At 34.2% G+C, this 20,458-nt stretch overlaps 1 pseudogene; it reads left to right on the top strand.

The window, feature by feature from the left end:
- The first annotated feature begins 717 nt into the window (after positions 1 to 717).
- On the top strand, positions 718 to 1,164 carry LOC144581574 (protein S100-A11 pseudogene; annotated as a pseudogene).
- Positions 1,165 to 20,458: the final 19,294 nt, after the last annotated feature.

Below are 20,458 nucleotides of genomic sequence, written 5' to 3'. Positions count from 1 at the left end.
TTTTCAACCTATCTGGTAATGAAACATCTCAGATTAGACCTTAAATGTCTCTCTAGATAAAGAAGCCAAACCAAGAATTTGCCCGATTATTTCCTATTACAAGGAGAACAGATTCTTATTGATACTATGGTAATACCCACATTGCCAAAAAATAAAAGTAAAAATATTTAATAAGAGTTTCAAATTCTGGAGCTAGCAGAGAGAAAAAATGTTTCATTTTAATTTATAAAAATATATCATATCAAATGTATAAGTTATAGGTAGCTTAAGAGAAAAGAGAAAAAGTGTTTCTTAAAACTGAAAAGTAAGACAGAGAACAAGCAGTGTTTCAAATAAAAGTTTTTAAAATTATAATTATTCATCAGATAATTTAGTCCCATATACTTTCAGTTTGCTTGATATTGGGTTAGTAGTTTTACAAATCCATCAGTTTTCCATTAGAGTTCTTAAAATTTTTACCCAGCTTAGCAGTATGATGTTAAAGTTACCAGAAACTTGTTCTTGTCAGTTTCTTTAAATGTCTATCTTGCAATTTGGTATCATACCTGCTTTCAAAGCTTTCAGGAAAGTATAAAAATAAAACAATAAATGTTGATGACAAAAGACTTAATGTAACCCTGGTTAAAGAGCTGATAAAAGTTCAGTATGATGCAATTGACAAGAAAGTTTCATTGTTTTGGTGGCATACTGAGAGACTGTGTTAAGAAAAAAAAAACCGAGACCCGCACGCCGCGCGCCCAGAGCTCTCAGCGCCTCTCCCAGCCACAGCCTCCTGCATGCCTCGCTCAGCTCCAACATGGCAAAAATCTCCAGCCCTACAGAGACTAAGCGGTGCATCGAGTCCCTGATTGCTGTTTTCCAGAAGTATGCTGGAGACGATGGTTACAGCTACACTCTCTCCAAGAGGGAGTTCCTGAGCTTCATGAATACAGAACTGGCTGCCTTCACAAAGAACCAGAAGGACCCCAGTGTCCTTGACCGCATGATGAAGAGACTGGACACCAACAGTGATGGGCAGCTGGATTTCTCAGAGTTCCTGAATCTGATTGGTGGCCTGGCTATGGCTTGCCATGAATCCTTCCTCAAGGCTGTCCCTTCCCAGAAGCGGACCTGAGGACCCCTTAGGCCTGGCCTTCAAACCCACCCCATTTCCTTCCAGCCTTTCTGTCATCATCTCCACAGTCCACACATTACCCTTGAGCCCAGCACACCGGCCACCTCATGCAGGCCCCACCTGCGGATAGCAATAAAGCAATGTCACTTTTTTAAAACATGAAAAAAAAAAAAAAAAAAACCTCTTTTCCGGGGTCCACTAGGGGCGTGGTTTCAAAGGCAAGAGCTTCCCAGCACTGTGCCTCCATCCATGTCCCCATCAGGGAAGGTAAAGTTCTTTGTCTGACTTTTCGGTGCAGGGGGCTCGGTAAAAATTCCAGATGTGCTCCTTTGTTTAAAAAGCCCCAAAAAGCTGTGGCAGGAAGGGCCTCTGCTGCGGACCTAGCAGCCAATCCACTATCGAAGTCAAAGAACAATCCCTCCAGCAGAAGTTTGACAGAACTCCTCTCGTTGAACAAGAACGTGAACGGGGTGGGAATAACTCCAGGGTTAAAATCCCCCTGCCCCTTACCTGTGCAGGTTCCTCCCTTGGATCTCCTCCCACGGCAGCGTAGAAGCAGCTCTCTCTCTCTCTCTCTCTCTCTCTCTCTCTCTCTCTCTCTCTCTCTCTCTCTCTCTCTCTCTCTCTCTCTCTCTCTCCTCTGCCTAATAAATCGCTCTGCTAAACTCTTTGAGTCCAAGATATTTATTCCAATAGTAAGCTCACCATCCCTCCAGGACCCCTTCTCCATTCCTGGGGTAAGAGAGGTCAAGGACCTGGGCACATTGGGAAAACATCTGATGGGGATACTGAAAGCTTCTTCTGGACGCCTCTGCTCCCTGCCCCTGGTTACAATACAGCAATTTAAGATAATAATTGTATTTACTGCTGATAATATTATACCAGGATGTAGGAGTTTCTGAAATTTCATACAATTTCTGAAACAATTATATCATATATATATATATATATATATATATATATAACTTAAAGAAGGGTTAGCATCAATCACTTCTGTGACATTGCCTCTCATACCATTTAACATATCCAATAAGCCTAATTAGTTTAACATCTTTCTTTTTATTTTTTTTATTTTTATTTTTTAAATTTTTTTATTGGATTTTAGGTTTTGGGGTACATGAGCGGAGCATGCAAGACAGTTGCGTAGGTACACACATGGCAGTGTGCTTTGCTTTCCTTTTCCCCTTCACCCACGTTTGGCATTTCTCCCCAGGCTATCCCTCCCCAGCTCCCCCTCCCACTGGCCCTTCCCTTTTACCCCCAATAGACCCCAGTGTGTAGTACTCCCCTCCCTGTGTCCATGTGTTCTCATTTTTCATCACTCGCCTATGAGTGAGAATATGCGGTGTTTCAATTTCTGTTCTTGTGTCAGTTTGCTGAGGATGATGTTCTCCAGATTCATCCATGTCCCTACAAACGACACAAACTCATCATTTCTGATTGCTGCATAATATTCCATGGTGTATATGTGCCACATTTTCCCAGTCTCTTTTGAGATATTTCAGGGAACATTCTGCCTTCTAGAAATCTGCAAAGCTAATCTGAAGTCAACAAGACTTATAATTTGATTTTGGGAAGCTATCAAAATGTCAAAAGTTTAAAACAATTAAATAGAATTATAGGACATTGTGAAATAAAACCTAAGTGACATGATTTTAAGGGCAAACTCAAAATGTTACACAGTTGGGAAAAAAAACAGCTTTTTAATATTGAAAAGACTCACTTTTCTTAAATAATTGAAAACCAAATAAAAGACAACATAAAAGCCATGAAAGTAACCTAATGAAACACAAAACCTTTCTTTTCTATGTCAATTACTTAAAATGTATAGAAAGAGCTTATTGTACATAGTGCTGCAGTAAACATACGTCTGCTACCCAAAGGAATACAAATCATTCTGCTAGAAAGACACATGTACACGTGTTCACTGCAGCACTATGTACAATGAACATTTTTCTTTACATTTTAGTTAAACTAAACACACACCAGGTCCTCTTGGGTGGTGAGGGGTGAGGGGAGGGAACTTAGAGGATGGCTGACTCAATCTGTGCAGCAAATCACCATGGCACACGTATGCCTGTGTAACAAACCTGCACATTCTGCACATGTATCCCGTTCTTTTTTTTCTTTTTTTGGAATAAACAAAAAAAAAGAAAAACGTTCATGATCAAGAACAAATAGTATTCCAAGAAAACATTGTTCATGTAACAAAAAGAAAAACCTTCATGATCAAGAACAAATAGTATTCCAAGAAAACATTGTTCATGTAACAAAAAGAAAACCCAATTCTAGCTTTGTTTCAGTACATCACTGAGATTATTTTTTAATTATAAATCAAATCGATCTAATCTTAGTAATCTGACTATACATAAAACTCCTCCTTTTCAGACCTTCAAATACTTTTTGTATCTCTTCCGTTTTGTCCCTACTTTTTTCTTCTTTTTTATTGTGAAACAATTAGTCATCTTGCTTTAAGAAAAAATTACTTCTTTGGACTTAGTGCAAACATATATTTTGTATACTTTTCCTTATTAAAAATACATCCTATGTTCTTTATTCATTTTTATGTACATTTACTTCCTTTAAATTTTAGTATTTCTCATAACTTTTATTACACATGTTGGCTGGGTACAGCGGCTCACACCTGTAATCCCAGCACTTTGGGTGGCCGAGGCGGGCAGATCACCTGAGGTTGGGAGTTTGACACCAGCCTGACCAACATGGATAAACCCCATCTCTACTAAAAACACAAAATTAGCCAGGTGTGTTGGCACACGTCTGTAATCCCAGCTACTCTGGAGGCTGAGGCAGGAGAAACACTTGAACCTGGGAGGAGGAGGTTGCCGTGAGTCAAGAGAGTGCCATTTTACTCCAGCCTGGGCAGCAAGAGTGAAACTGCCTCAAAAAACAAAATTACATATGTTAATTAAAATTCTCAACTCTTAGTAACCGTAATATGTAATTAAAATAATTAAGTCCCTAATTTCAGAGTTTTAAAATAACATAAGATTCCTGCAGCATTTGCCAGTGGACCCAATATCACTGTTCTCTGTTCAATAAGAAGCCAAAAACAGGTAAGTTTAAGTGTATTTTCAGTAATTAATATTTTTATCTCATTTGGATATAATCTAGATATTTAATGAGTAGCTATCATTTAACTTAATATACTTTTAAGGTTTTAACTTACAAAAGAAGATTTTGAAAACTATTTTCAGGCAGCCATTTATAATATTAAACCAAGTTGTCATCCCAAGATATTTTCTTTCTTTTTGAGAATCTTACTCTTGTCACTCAGGCTGGAGGGCAGTGGCTCGATCTTGGCTCACTGCAACCTCCATCACCCAGATTCAAACAATTCTCCTGCCTCAGCCTCCCAAGTAGCTGGGATTACAGGAGCATGCCACCATGCCTGGATAATTTTTGTGTTTTTACTACAGATGGTGTTTCACCATGTTGGCCAGGATGGTCTTAAACTCCTAACCTCAGGTGATCCACTCACCTTGGTCTCCCAAACTCTAAGATTACAGGCCTTAGCCACTTTGTCTGGCCTATTGTGCTTATTAACAAATTTTCTAAAGCGATACCATGAGCTTACTAGATTAGTAAAGCTAGACAGAATATTCATTTTCACAAAATCACCTATATTCTTATTAATTTGCATTTACCCAAGTTATATGAACTTCAAAACTACGTGGTTTAGTTCCTTTCTTATTTGAGAAAATATTTAACTTATGTACATACATTTTTTTTCTTTAGACTAATTAGAGCTCGTATATTATTTCTAATAATGTCATCTGGATGTAGAATATTACATGTAAATAACATATATAGAGGGGGCACACATAAATATACTGACAGAGGCAAATAGAGTTCCATGGCTTCTGTTCTGAAATTTTAGCTATGTGCCAGGTACAGTAATATAAAAATCACTAGTTTGATCCAAATTATGTTCTTGGTAGTTTTGATTACCTATCCATATGGCTAAATCCATTTATCAATATCCATGGAAGGGACTTTTAATATTTTTCATTTGCCACTTTATTTCTCTGAAGTTCCCCTTTCTCCTTCTTCTGATGAGTCATTTACCTGAACCCTGCATTTTAAATATTTAGACATGTCTAAGACAAAAAGAAAGGACGTTAGGTTTTTTTTTTCAAAAAAGAATTTTGGTTATTCACCTATTTTTAGAAGTCAATCTTACTGAGACTTAGACTAAATTTTAGATGAAATATTGAGGGGACATCAGTGTATTACCAGGTAGTCTTTTTCCTTTTAGCCTTAGGTAGTTGATTTTGTAAAAGCTGAATCGTGTGCAAGACCAGGAGTGAAATTTCACTGTTGCAGATTCTCCTGGCTCACTTGAGAATCTAATTTTAACCGGAGTTGATGTTGACATGATTGAAATGAAAAAGACAAAAGATCAAAGAGGTTAGTATATTCAGAATAATTTTTTATTAATGTACTATAGAAATGTCTTCAGAGAAGCTTTCTTTTCTTTTTTCTTTTTTTTTTTTTTGTAGTTATTCTGTCTTTTGGAAGCCTCTGTATACTAATTAGAAATGTATCTCATTGTTTCTAAGGCATTCAGTATCTCCATTTTTTTTTTTTTAATCTAACGTGCCCAAAGATACATGGTTTCATCAAGAATAGAACATTCTCACTGTGGTCACTGTAAATCTAAGTAATCATCCTGAAGGGGAACTATTTCTTTAGAAAAACACAAGTTCTGCATCCTTAACTTCTGAATACAAAATTAGCTGGAGTTCCAGATGAAGAAGTCCCAGAATCCCTAGCGTTTGACAAACCCAAAATACTCTGTCCTTCGAAAGTTTTATTTATCTGAGGCCTCCATTTGGACCCAGTTCAGTTCCTGTCTAAGACCAGTTCTACCTCCAGATCCCAATCCAGATTTCAGACCTACCCTGGAAACAAGTACATGACACTATACATAATCTAGTCCTTGTAAGACCAAATCTCACCTGCAGAATAAAAATTGCTCAAATAAAGTTGGAGAGCTAATTTTGTTTAATTTAAAACTTAATGTATTGATCTGCCTGTTTCTGTTAATTTATTTATAAGTAAATTTGTAAGCAAAGGTGTAAATTATGTTTATAATTTACTTACATATACAACATTCACTTATATGTGTTAATTTTCTTTAACATTTATATGTTTGTCAAAAATTATGGCTACAAACTTGTATTTTCCCTTTTTAATCTTCAAAACCATGTAACTCCACTGGCTAAACTTAAAATTCCCTGTCTATGTAAAACAAGATGCAATGGTCAACACTAGCTGAATATTAGAATCACCTGGAAAGAATTTCCAATTTCCCAGTGCCCGAGACCCCACCCTCAGAGACTTAGATTTTATCGGTTCCAACTGAGTGAAAGCATTGGGAGTGCCTAAAATATCCCTCAGGCGATTCCAATGCACTATCACTGTGGTTCTTCAACTTTGATCACGAGAACAACCACAGTAGCATAACTTGTAAACTTTTCAGAACTTCTCAGGCTTCTTCCTATGCCTACTGAAGCAGAAACTTTGGTGTTGAGGCTCAGCAATCTGAATTTTAACAAACTCTTAAGGCAACTTTCATAAGGTATCTCTTTTAGTTTCACTTTTTAAGAGGGGTGGAATGTCTTAAAGCTCTTGGAAAATTTGAGAAAAAAAAACCTGAGTCATGCTAAGCTAATTTGGTGGCAAAATTGTTCATAGAAGGTAGAATTATATAAGGTCCTTTATCTTGCCATGTAATAAATTATGTGTGGTAATCTCTGTTGCTTTAAGTGCAATTTTCCAGCTGAAGCAGTGTTGGGGGCATAACCCTAACTTTTTGGTGAAATATCACTAAGCAGCTTTGGCCACAAATCCAAAGTTTCCTAATTAGTTTTTTATGTCTACTTGCCATCTCTAGTGTCTTAATTACAAATAGAATCTAATTAAGGGGAAATGAAAATAAAGGAGTTACAGTTATTTGTCTCTTACAAATAGGGCTTTTTGTCAGGGTAGTGCTCAGGTTTGTGGAGAACTACAGCAATATCAAACAAAGAATGTGTTGTCAAATCATAGGAGATGGCATATTTGAGGGGAGGGACATTTAAACCTTAAGTGAAAGCTTCATGTTAGAAGTTGGAAATAGTTTCTCATCAGGTTGATATGGCAGAAAAGCTTGATTAAGGGAGAACGGAAAAGCAAGTCATGGTCAAAAAAGAAAGCCAAGGAAGAAGTCACTGGCTTTGAGACAAATTCCATGGATGAGCACCTCTTGGAATACAGTTTAGGAAGGAAGATGCAGACTCTCATAAGGGAAGCCTGTTTTTTTTTTTTTTTGTTTGTTTGTTTGTTTGAGACAGAGTTTCACTCTTGTTACCCAGACTGGAGTGCAATGGCGTGATCTCGGCTCACCGCAACCTCCGCCTCCTGGGTTCAGGCAATTCTCCTGCCTCAGCCTCCCGAGTAGCTGGTATTACAGGCACGCACCACTATGCCAAGCTAATTTTTTGTATTTTTAGTAGAGATGGGGTTTCATCATGTTGACCAGGATGGTCTCGATCTCCTGACCTCGTGATCCACCCGTCTCAGCCTCACAAAGTGGGGAAGCTTGTTTAAACTGTTTCTATTAGTATGACTGTTTCTGTCTAATAAGTATAGTGACTTTTAAGATAGGGATGCAAATTCTGACTCTAACATTTCCTATGAGATCATCTTCTTACCCAGGCAAGCGATGCTTGTTTTTTATTTCGTGCAGTTTTACTATGTCTAATTAAGTATCTTGTGGATGTTTTAATATTCATTTCCTTGATGACTAATATAGTTGTGCTTTAATCATTTCATTTGGTCATTATTTTTCTTTTATGAGGTAGAGCATTTTGTCCAGTTTTCTATTGCTTCAGCCACTGATTTTCAACATTATTTTTAATTTCATAAACTATGTAAATATGTAATAAAGTTAAAAAATAATATTTGATATGGTTTACCTGTGTCCCTACCCAAAATCTCATCTCGAATAGTAATCCCCATAATCCTTACATGTCAAGGGCGGGACCAGGTGGAAGTAATTGGATAATGAGGGCGGTTTCCCCAATACTGTTTTCATGATAGTGAGTCTCACAAGATCTGATGGTTTTATAACCATATGGCATTTCCCCAGCTTGCACTTCTCCCTCCTGCCACCTTGCGAAAAAGGTGCCTGCTCTGCCTTCTGCCTTTCCCATCTCTTGATGGTAAGAGTCCTGAGGTCTCCACAGTCACATGGAACTGTGAGTTGATTAAATTTCTTTTCTTTGTAAATTACCAGGTGTCAAGTATTTCTTCATAGCAGTCGGAAAAAAGACTAAAATAATATTATTTACAATACTTTTTCTATCTTTGTTATTTTGGTAAACAATTTTCAGACTCTTTATATATACATATTTCTAGAAATATATAGTTTATTTCAACTCTGTGATTTTATACATAAGGTAACATTCTTATACTGACCTGCAACTTGCTTTTTTTCCACTTTTTAATACACCTTGAATTTTCCATATCAGCACATAAAGGTATATAACCATTCTAACTGCTATGTAATATAACAGTATATAGGACATTTTATAGATGTCCAAAATTTATAAAACTTTGCTATCACAATTGGTGTGAAGTATCTCTTTCTACATGTGCCGTTGAACATATTTGTGTTTTCTCTTGAGGAGACAGTCAGAAGTAGAATTATTGGGTCATGTAGAAAAGGTATTTTAATTTTAAAATGCATGACAAATAGTGCTCCAAGGAGATTCTTCAAATTCACATTTGCATTGTGAATAGTATTCTCTTACAATATTTGTGTATATACTCCATATAGTTGATTTGTTGAATATTTATTTTTAAAACTGGGTGCAAAATGGTGTCATATTATTTCTATTAAGCAAATATTTTGTCACTTGTCTGTTACCCTTTTGTTTACCTGATATTAATTAATTCAATCAAATTAGCAATGAAAGTAACTAAAGTTAAAACAGTGTATTTGATTAATAGTGTTCATATTTTAAATATATTTTGAAGGTAGAATTGGCTAATGGACTAGAGGAAGGGAAAAGAAAGATAGAAATCAAGCAAAACCTTCGGCATCCCTTAAAATATACATTTATTAATGGGCCAGTATTGAAAACAGATGTGTTTTTAAAGTAATTATTTTATTTAAAAATGCCACGCACTCTGTTGCAAATGTAAAGTATAAAAACATGATTAAAAAAATATAACAGTTTCAGATCCTTAGTTCAGTTGTACAACCAAAGCTAAACTCTTTTAACTTGCATTTCTCTTGTATCACAGTTGTAAACTTGCTACTACTCTGGAGTTCTTTCTTATACATGTACATATGGAAAGGTGATATTTATAAAAAGGAGAAATAACAAAGGTGTTGAAGTGCAATAGAAAAGGAGAAATTGTTCTTTTAGTCATATGTTGGCATTTTTGCATACTCTGAAAATTTAAAATTAGCTGAAAAGGGTATATTTTTCATTCTTTATCCTGTAATAAATTTATTTGCTAAAAGTATTGTAAAATACTATAAAATGCAATATTTAAGAAAAATAATGTTTTCAGGTTTCTTCTTTTAGGTGTATCTATTTTTAAATGGTTCTTAATCTTTATACTTTTATTCTATGTTTTTCCCCCCCTGGGGTGGAGTTTCGCTCTTGTTACCCAGGCTGGAGTGCAATGGCACCATCTCGGCTCACTGCAACCTCCGCCTCCTGGGTTCAGGCATATTCTCCTGCCTCAGCCTCCTGAGTAGCTGGGATTACAGGCACCCGCCAGCATGCCCAGCTAATTTTTTGTATTTTTAGTAGAGACGGGGTTTCACTATATTGACCAGGATGGTCTCGATCTCTTGACCTCACAATCCACCTGCCTCGGCCTCCCAAAGTGCTGGGATTACAGGCGTGAGCCACCGTGCCTGGCCCTATTCTATGTTTTATATGTAATATTGGATGTCACATATGAACAATAAGGTATCTTATCTTTAGTCATCCCTGGTGTTGGTTAGCTGAAAATATAGTTCACTCCTACTTAACCCACACACAAAAATTATCTTTGTTCTCCTCTTCTCTCCTCTGTTCCACCTCACCTCTCACCTCTCTATACACACACTGTCAAAGCTATATATTGTTTTTTTCATAATATTGTCAATATTAACACATTTGCTATTTATTTTCTTTTAATGTGTCCACTCTTTACATTTCTATCTTCTCTTTTGGTATATATCTAATAGTGTATTTAAGCTAGTTTAACATTAATATTAAAGTTACAGATACTGTCAACAAAAATTTATGCATTATCCTTAGGAGTGGGTACCTTTTTTTTTTTTTTTTTTTTCTTTGTTAATCAATGAGAGCTTGTTATGTTGCTCAGGTTGGTCTTGAACTCATAGTCTCACCTCCTCAAGTGCCAGGACAACTGGCTGGAGCCACCACGGCTCCCAAGGAGTGGGTACCTTATCAGGCTGAGTGAAATATCTCTGCTGTTTGACAAATAAATACTGATTATGAATAAAGGATAATCAGCTGCTTTCCTTCTGTATCCATAAACACTTGAGCAATTATAACTATTCACCCATTTCTACTGTATCCATATTTGTCACTGATCCATCTCCAAATTACAAATCTCATATAAATTGTTTATAGGGAAAAGTTTTCCTAGTTCATCTAATATTACTATACAGCCTACTTACTTTTTAAGATAGTATTTTGATTTTTTAATATAGTAGACTCTTTTTTGCTTTGTTAGCATAATCCAGCATATGTGAATCTAATTAAATCTGCTAAACTAATGGTATTGAGTTTCTGACCAAAGATAAATTTGCAGCTAAGGTCAAACAGAAAAGTATGAAACCACTTAAGCAGTTAATTATAAAGGTTTTTAAAGATCCACTTGAAAATATCATTTTAGCCTTCTCGAATTTATTATTCTCAATATTGACCTTTAAAATATTCAATCATTAATATCTACACAATTATAAAAATGTGCAGAGTATAATAGATGCTTAATAAATTCCATTTGACCCAGCAATCCCATTACTGGGTATATACCCAAAGGACTATAAATCATTCTACTATAAGGACACATGCACACGAATGTTTATTGCAGCACTGTTTACAATAGCAAAGACCTGGAATCAACCCAAATTCCCATTGATGATAGACTGGATTGCGAAAATGTGGCACATATACACCATGGAATATTATGCAGCAATCAGAAATGATGAGTTCGTGTCGTTTGTAGGGACATGGATGAATCTGGAGAACATCATTCTCAGCAAACTGACACAAGAACAGAAAATGAAACACCGCATATTCTCACTCATAGGCGGGTGATGAAAAATGAGAACACATGGACACAGAGAGGGGAGACTAAACACTGAGGTCTATTGGGGGGAAAAGGGGAGGGCCAGTGGAAGGGGTGGTGGGGAGGGATAGCCTGGGGAGAAACGCCAAATGCGGGTGAAGGGGTGAAAGCAAACAGAACACACTGCCATGTGTGTACCTATGCAACTGTATTGCATGCTCTGCACATGTACCCCAAAACCTAAAATGCAATAAAAAAATAAGAAAAAAAAATTTTAATAAATTCTTAAATTAGTGATGATTTTAGTCAACAAAAGTGTAGGAAATTTTCTACGGAATCTCATTGGTCAGGTAATTAAGAATGACCAGAAAACCAAAAGCCTTTTCTCAGTATTGGTAAAGCACATACTTCTCCGACCTTATTTCATATAATATTTCTTTGCATAAAATTCCCTGAACATGCACGAACATGCCAAGTTTGTTTGTGCGTCAGCCATCTTTCTTTGTTTTCTACTCAGCCTAGGATACTTCCCTCTAAATACTAGACATACTGTCTAGTCCTTTCTCTTTCTCATAATTTTGGTTTATGCTTCAATATTTTATCTTCAGAAAGGCCAACACATCTAAAGAGCCCTCAACTCCACCCTGTGCCCTTGCTGACAGGTATTCTTTATCTTACTTAACAGTGCAATTTTTTAAAATTTTACTTTAAGTTCTGGGACGCATGTGCAAAATGTGCAGGTTTGTTACATAGATATACATGTGCATGGTGGTTTGCTGCAATTATGAGCCTGTCATCTAGGTTTAAAGCCCCACATACTTTAGGTATTTGTCCTAATATCTCCCTCCCCTATCCCCCAGCCCTCCAACAAGCCCCCATGGTGTTCCTTTCCTTGTGTCCATGTGTTCTATTTCAGCTCCTGCTTATGAGTGAGAACATTCGGTGTTTGGTTTTCTGTTCCTGTGTTAGTTTGCTGAGGATGATGCTTCTCGCATGTTTTTTCAGAATTTTTCATTGTCTGCTTGCCTTTCCCACCTAAACATGATAACATAAGGAATATATAATTCAGTTATATGTACTAGTTGGCCCCTCAGTACTTGGAAGGACTTCAGCCAGAGGTCTGATTATTCTGGATCCTACAGTCTCTGAATGTCTAGACAGCAGACCTGGGGATCTGCACACTTAACAACCTCCCAAGGTGATTTTTCAGGCAGAAGTAAAACACTTACTTTTTACAGCATTACTTCTAAAATTGTGATCCCAAGACCAGCAGCAAGAACATCATCAGTTAATTTTTTTAAACTGTAAATTCTTTTGCCTAAACCTAATTATTGAATGAATAACAAACTCTGTGGATGGGGCCAGCATTCCATGATAAAACAGGGTCTTCATATGATGCTAAAGCCTGAGAATTGCTGCTTTTATAAAGAGCTGTTCTTTGAATGAAGACAGTTGTTCTAACTAGCAGTGATAGTAGAATTTAGTGACATTTTTTCTATTAGGTTAAACAATAAAACATGAAATAAATTACTGATCATAACCTATTAAAATATGCCAGTTAAGAATAATAGAAAATTAAATTGGATTTAATTGACAGCTTATAAAAACAACCACAATATTTTAAAATTACACCTCAGTGAGTGCTAAAGATTAATACTGCTCTTTCCAATATATAAATCATACATTTTTTTTTATAACTTGTATACTTTTTAAAAGGAATGTGCTTACAGTGTGAGGAAGTACATAGTCAGAATTGTATAAAATACATGGAAATAATTTTTTTAAGAAGCTTAGTTTCCAGCACAGACAAATGATCTATGTATTTTTATAATTAGGGTTTTTTTTTAACTCCTTTGTTCTTTTTTCTCAATGTATTTATGAAGATAGAAGATATTAAGGAGTATGGCTTATGGGTTTTTAATTTATTTTCCATTTTCCTTCTAGTCGTAGTCTACTTTCGGCATGGTGTAGTGCTATTTCACTGTCCTGGAGACAGCTATAATTCATTTGTCTTTGTAAATGAAAGCAAATGGCAAGAGTATCATAGAAAGCTTCAGCTCAGGGCTTTACCACTAAACTGAGAGGGTTTCTAAGGATAGTGCTTCACAGGCTCCAGAAGCCTAATTGACTCAGTTTTGTTCTGTAATAATAATTACAATCTTTCTTAATTGAAGCCTGTGGACTCTGGCAGGGAGTTTTTAACTTTCTTTTTCCTTTACAGATTTAATAATGGGTCAAACTCTTTTAAAATGAAAACTTATTTCTCCTATATACTGTTAACTGTTCTGAGAAAATCTTCTGGAATGCCATGAATTATTTCTTGATTGCTATTCAGACAAGAAGAGTCTATCTGATATGATATGTAAGAAATAGAATACAAAAATTTCAGTTATCAAAATTTCTGTTAATCTCCCATGCAAATATATACTCGGCAGTCTTTATCACTTTGAAAGAAAGAAGAAAATATTTTCTTATGAAGAACTCATTGCTTTAAATTAGTCAGATAGAATTTGTCTTTATAATAAATGGAAACAGTTTTCTGGTAGCCAGAGAAATTTTACTGGTTTACTGAAAGTCATTGTTTTACTTGAGGCGTTGCCAACTTAAATATCTTAAATATTTTACTCAATTACCTAGAGTGAAGAAAAGCACATTCAACATTTGCAAATAATCACTTATGGTATGTTTATATTTTACAGTTTCTCAGGTCCTTTTAATTAAGTGGAAACTTATGATAGACATGGAGGAAATATTTTAATAAAAATGTTGGGATACTTAATCTACATTTCTTCTATGGACATATTTTAGGATAAAAATGTATACATCTTGTCTCATTAATTTTAGTTCAAATACTGTTTAGCCATATGTATGATTAAAATATAATTAGCTTACAAATTCATTTTAGTATGCTTTCAAAGTCTTAGTTTCTGCTCTCAAAGACATTTACTTTAGTTGACTATTATTTAGGATACTCAAATTTTAATCATTAATATGTTTAAGAGCTTTGTCTTCATAAATGAGAGATCTATAGATTTTGGTTTAAATATCACTTTTTAGGGCTTCTAACAATATGAAAATAAACTGATATACACACATTTATATCTATATATAGCTCACTACAATTAACAAATGAAAAAAGTGTAGAATTAAGTACAAATTGATAGAGGGGAAGTCCATGGGTAATCCAGGCTCAGACATATGTCCTTCTTGGTGGGACATTCTACACACTGATAGAAAATACAGTTTTGGTCTGTGGATGAAATGAAACTTGGAATTGCCTACTCTGCATAAAGCTCAAAACAAAATAAATGTTTGAAAAATCTCTAGGAAAAAAGAAAAAAATACTGCTTTAGAAGATTTGAAATCTCATACCTGGACCACATTGGACTATAGGGTAAAGTATCTGAAAAGTGGGAAAACAAAAAACCAAGAAATAAAAAAATTTCAACAGTTTAATAAATACCCATTAGGCCCTCAAAGAGATAGTCTTTGCATCAAGACTGCTTTTACAACCAAGACACCTGTATTTCCTACAGACAAATGAATCCCCACTGAAGCCAATATTGCCCACAACCCACCCCTATGTTTATTGCAGTATTGGTTCACAATAGCCTAGAAATTGAATCAACCTAGGTGTCCAAAAACAGATGAACAAAGAAAATGTGATATATATATTTACAATATGTAGTACTATTTGGGCATAAAAAATAATGAAACCCTGTCATTCACAGCAGCAGGTATGAAACTGGATGACATTATGTTAGGCCACATATTCCAAGAACAGATCATTAAACCCTGTACTCCTCATTCACATTTGGAAGCTAAAATAGTTAATTTCACAGAAGTATAAAAGTAGAATAGAGGGTACTAGAGGCTTGGAAGGACAGGGGAAGAGGAACTAGGAAGAGATTTGTAAAGGTTACAATATTGAAGCTTAGTAGGAAGAATAAGTTTTAGTATTAGCACTATAGGATTTCTATAGTTAAAAGTAAGCTTCAAATACCTAGAGAGAGGACATTGAATGTTTCCAACACAAAGAAATAACAAATACTTAAGATAATGAATATACCAACATGGTTCTCTATATATTACATTTATTGCAACATAACTATGTACCCCGTAAATATGCACAAGTATATGCCAATTTAAATATTTTCTTAAAATTTAAGTAAAATATTTTAAAATTGTATTTTAATTTCTAGCTAGTGACTAAGATTATATAAATAAATTACTTTAATCTTTTAAAAATTATTTGCAGTGATGTGATTATTTAAAATTCCATAATCCTCTTTATGAATTGAAACAAATTAGTGTGTAGATGGTTTTCTGCATGTACAATTAGGACAGATAATTGAAAACAGTGTTAATAACAATACAAATAATTTAAAATATATTCTGTTACTATGAGCAATGAAAATATAAGGTCCTTGAAATAAACTTAATAAAAGATTGGTAAGTACGTTGTGAAACAATTCGAAGACTTTGTTGAAAGGATTTTTGTTTTAGATATTTGATATTTCTACTAATGCAAACATATCATAAGCCCTTTATAAAAGATTAATGATTCAAAAGTCTGTATACAAAAATGGTGGGGTTCTCCATTATCTGTCACATCCAACTTAGGTAAGTTTTAAGCTATACAAAAATCAATTCATAACTAAATAAATTAAATGATTAAAAACACCCTCCATAATTCCCCAACAAGAAAAGGTAATCACTATTCTGAATTTTTAAAAATCATAAAATAAATATTAAGTAACCAAAAAAATATTTAAAATGCAATATACCATGTTCATAGATGGGGAAAAAGCTATATTTCATATACTTGTATACATACAAATGTAAGTTTATGTATATATGTGTTTCTAATTAAAATTCTGATAGCTTTTTATAACTTGGCAAGAGATAATCAGACAACACAAATGGAAATATCAGTCAAAAAGCTAATAGATTTATAAAGAAGATAATATATCACAGAAAAGAGAAATATTTACCTATGGAAATTCATAAGATATTAAAATTTATAGTTATAGAAATTGAGAGACTAAATATTTGTATAGGTAGACCATACAAACCTAATAGCCAATGCTGAAAGATATGAAAATAATTTTTGAAATCCTAGTATATAAAAAGCAGTGGAAAAAATATTGACAGTTTAATTTTTTTCTTTCTTTAATCTTAGTTATTTTTCCCAAATACAAATGTAAAGGATTACGGTTACATAATTCGTATCAATATAGACAAGAGTACAAACAAATTTCTTGAGATTCTTCGTAAAAAATCAAATATTCAATATTTTAAAAGTAAAATGCAGAATAAAACATTATATTAAATAACTACAAATTACTTAAACAGAAAATGCAAACCATAAAAAGAGATATGTTGATAAATTAAAAAATTTACAATTAACAGATATTGATAAATTTATATTTTGATAAATAATTCAACTGATAAATGCTGTATATATATTTATTATGATTGACAAAGCCCACAAGACATTTAAGATATTAGTTGGGAGATGATATTTGTAAATCACATTTCTGACAAAAACTATTTCTCCATATTATGAAAAACACTCTTGCAAATATATTTAAAAAGTAAAATGAGAAAAAAATGGGCAAATTATATAAATAGTAAATTTAAAGATGGAGTAATCTGAAAGGCAAATATATGAAAAAATGTTCGGCTTCCTTTGCAATCAGCATAATGTGGGTTCAGTAATAAGTCAGCTACTAAACTAACAAGCTCTAACATTTTACAATAGCAAATGTTTGCAGGAATGTGGGGAAGTAGGAACTGTGCTCCTTATTAATGCATGTATCAATTTGTGTAGTCACTTTGGTTGGAGTTACCATTATCTAATTAAGTCAAATAAACACTAATATAATTATATTTTCTAAAGTAAATTCCTATCCAAATTCAAGAAAAAGGATATAATACACTCTGTGAGCATAGCAAAAAATTAGTAATACAATGGGAATGATCAATAAAGGTATTGATGAATAACGTGTTATATTTTAAGACAGTGGAAAGCATACAGCAGCTAAAATGAAAGACATAGTCTTGTGTTAACACAGTAGTGACTGGAAGAAAAGCTACAAAAGATTTAAAAGGTGTTTTATAAGAACACATTTATTTTAGGAAAGGCAAAACATATATGAATCTCAATTTGTATATGTGACAGTATGTCAGTTCCAAACTTAAGCCAAAAAGAGATGTTGCATATTTGCTGTCTCTTTGGGAATTTTTGACACTGATCAAAATAAGCATATATTTGAGTTAGCCCATATTTCTGAGCCTGAAAGTGAGACATTTGGAGTATGTAAAATTTTAATCTAGCCAATTCTACAGCCAATACACAAGTCAGTCCAAAAGCCATAAAGGAATCCTAAGATACGTCACTCAGCTGGGTATGGTGGTACATGCCTGTAGTTCCAGGCCTTGGAAGGCTGCGGAGGGAGAATCATTTGAACCTGGGATTTCAAGGCTGCAGTGAGCTGTGATCATTGTGCTCAGCCTGAATGACAGAGCGAAATGCTGTCTCACTAAAAAAAATAAAATATGTCTAATATAGAAATTGTTACATAGGAGAAAGTCCTTTATAACATAACCTTGAATGCATAGTGCTGGCTTTAGGGAAGGGAGTTTGAACAGTGAACCAACTGTAATAAAATACAGGAATCAGGGTGACCCAGGTTTTGTCATGGCAAAATAATTGATAAGTCCATGAGCTGTGATAACCAAAAAAAAAGTAGTTCATGATCTTGTGGAGTTGTATGAATGACTTTCGAGATAGAATGTACAGAATGTTGAAGTAGTGAACTATCTGCTCATGGACTACATGAAGCTATATGAAGAAAGAATATATATAAAGAATAGACAAGAAATGAAAGTAATAAGAGAATTTATCAAGCAAACAGATTATACAAGGTAAAGACACAATATTAAGTTGCATACCTGTTCACCAGCAACAAACATAATAAAGGTAAAAATTTAAATGTCTCCATGTACACTAACATCAATAACATCAAACACGTTGTCAAAGAACAAAATTTCAACAAATTGAGTTTCAAATATATAATTGGTTCTTATTAGCAATTCATGAACCAGGCAGCATTTAATCTACAAAACAGATAATAACTTACCTGGATATGGCAGAACAATTTGGCTTTTATAAGACAGCTTTGTTAAGAACAAGCAAACAACATAGTGCGAAAAGCAGACTGATTTTCATCAGATTATTATTCTCATATGATGGAGCCTCCTCCCCATTATGCTGGCTCGTTACTTGGTCCCATTTTGACTGGTTACTGTGAATCACCTGTTTTTTGGGAAACTGGCCTGTTTTTGATCTAACAACTCTGTCCCGACTTCTGTCAAGGTTGGATCTTACAAGTCAATAATTTAGGTTTTGGTTTGGTGATGTGGAATTTTGGCAGAAATGACTCCATTTGGGACCTGTTATTTCTTTGACATATCAAAAAAAAATGTTAAAAGATCTACACTGAAAACTAAAATTATTACTGAGAAAAATTAAAGGAGACAAAAATATTTTGTAGGCTATTATATCAAACAACCCCAAAATTGATATATAGAGTTAGCATAATTCCAGTTAAAATTCCTGTCAGTTTTGGGGTACTTTGTGGATTATAGGAGAGGACATGGTGTATTCTAAAATCTGTATTGAACCACAGATACCAATAATGGCTCTTTGTAAAAAAAATGCAAGTGGTAATGAGTAACGCTAAAAGAGGGAACATTTTCTATGCATAAATAATATCAGTAATAGCAATGCATTTGGAGTTTTTTGATATGTGTATATTTGACATGAATTATGGCAATAATATTCAAGGCACAAAAGGAAATAGGAAATTTAAATAGTGTTAAATCTCTTACAAAAACTGAATCCATTATTAAAACCTTCTTACAAAGAAAACTCCAGTCTCAAGTCATTTTGAAGGTGAATTCTTCCAAACATATAAGGAAGAAATATTATCAGTCTTACATAAAATTCTCCAGAGAATAGAGAAAGAAGGAATATCATATTCTTGATAATAACCACAAGGACTTTACAAGATGACAGAAAACTTTGTGAATACAGGTGCAAAAATCTTGAAAACAGCATAGGAAATCAAAACAGAAAAATATCAAAAGTATAATACAACATGACTAAGTGATGTTTGTTTCAGAAATGCAAGATAGTAAACCAATCAATACAATTAAACATATTAGCTTAAAGGAGAGAAATTGTGATCATCCTGGTAGATGAAAAGGTATTAAATAAATTTCAGCATGCTATCATAATTTTTTAAAAACCTATTTGTGTATTAGGAACAAAAAGGGACTTCTTTGATATGATAAACAGTATCTACCAAAAACCTATACAAATACTTAAAGGCAAATTCCTGAAAACTCTGCCTCTAAGTTGGAGAATAACAATGCCTTCTTTCAGCACTTAATATACTGGAGATCCAGAACAATGCATTAAAACCTGAAAAATGACTAATCAGTATCATGATACTAATGGGAGACAAACTTCCATTATTTGCTGATAAAATTTTGTATACAAATAATAAATGGCAAATAGGTGAATGAATGAAAATGAATTGCAGTTCTTACATATGCACATTTAATATTATTCAGTAACAAAAAGAAACAAACTATCAACATACAGGTACTTGGATGAATCTCTAGAGAATTGTGCTGAGTAAAAAAGCCAGTCTCAAAAGACTACACACCATATTATCTCTTAATATAACATTTTGAAAAGACAGAATTTCAGAAGATATGAGTCTTTGCCAGGGATTAAGACTAAATGAAGGTGGCATTCAAGCCAAATGGGTGTGGTCATAAAAGGGCAATATGGGGGATCATTGTGGTGAGAGAACTGGTAGTATCTCAACTATAGTGTTGGACACATGAATATACATGTGTAATAGTAGAGAACTGAATATGCACCCATACAAACTATCACACACACCCACACCCACACACACACACACATACACCATCTCGTAC

Source organism: Callithrix jacchus, chromosome 2, assembly GCF_049354715.1.
Source record: "Callithrix jacchus isolate 240 chromosome 2, calJac240_pri, whole genome shotgun sequence".
Lineage (NCBI taxonomy): Eukaryota > Metazoa > Chordata > Mammalia > Primates > Cebidae > Callithrix > Callithrix jacchus.
Note: the sequence above shows the minus strand (reverse complement) of the source record. Positions and strands in the feature narration are given on the sequence as shown.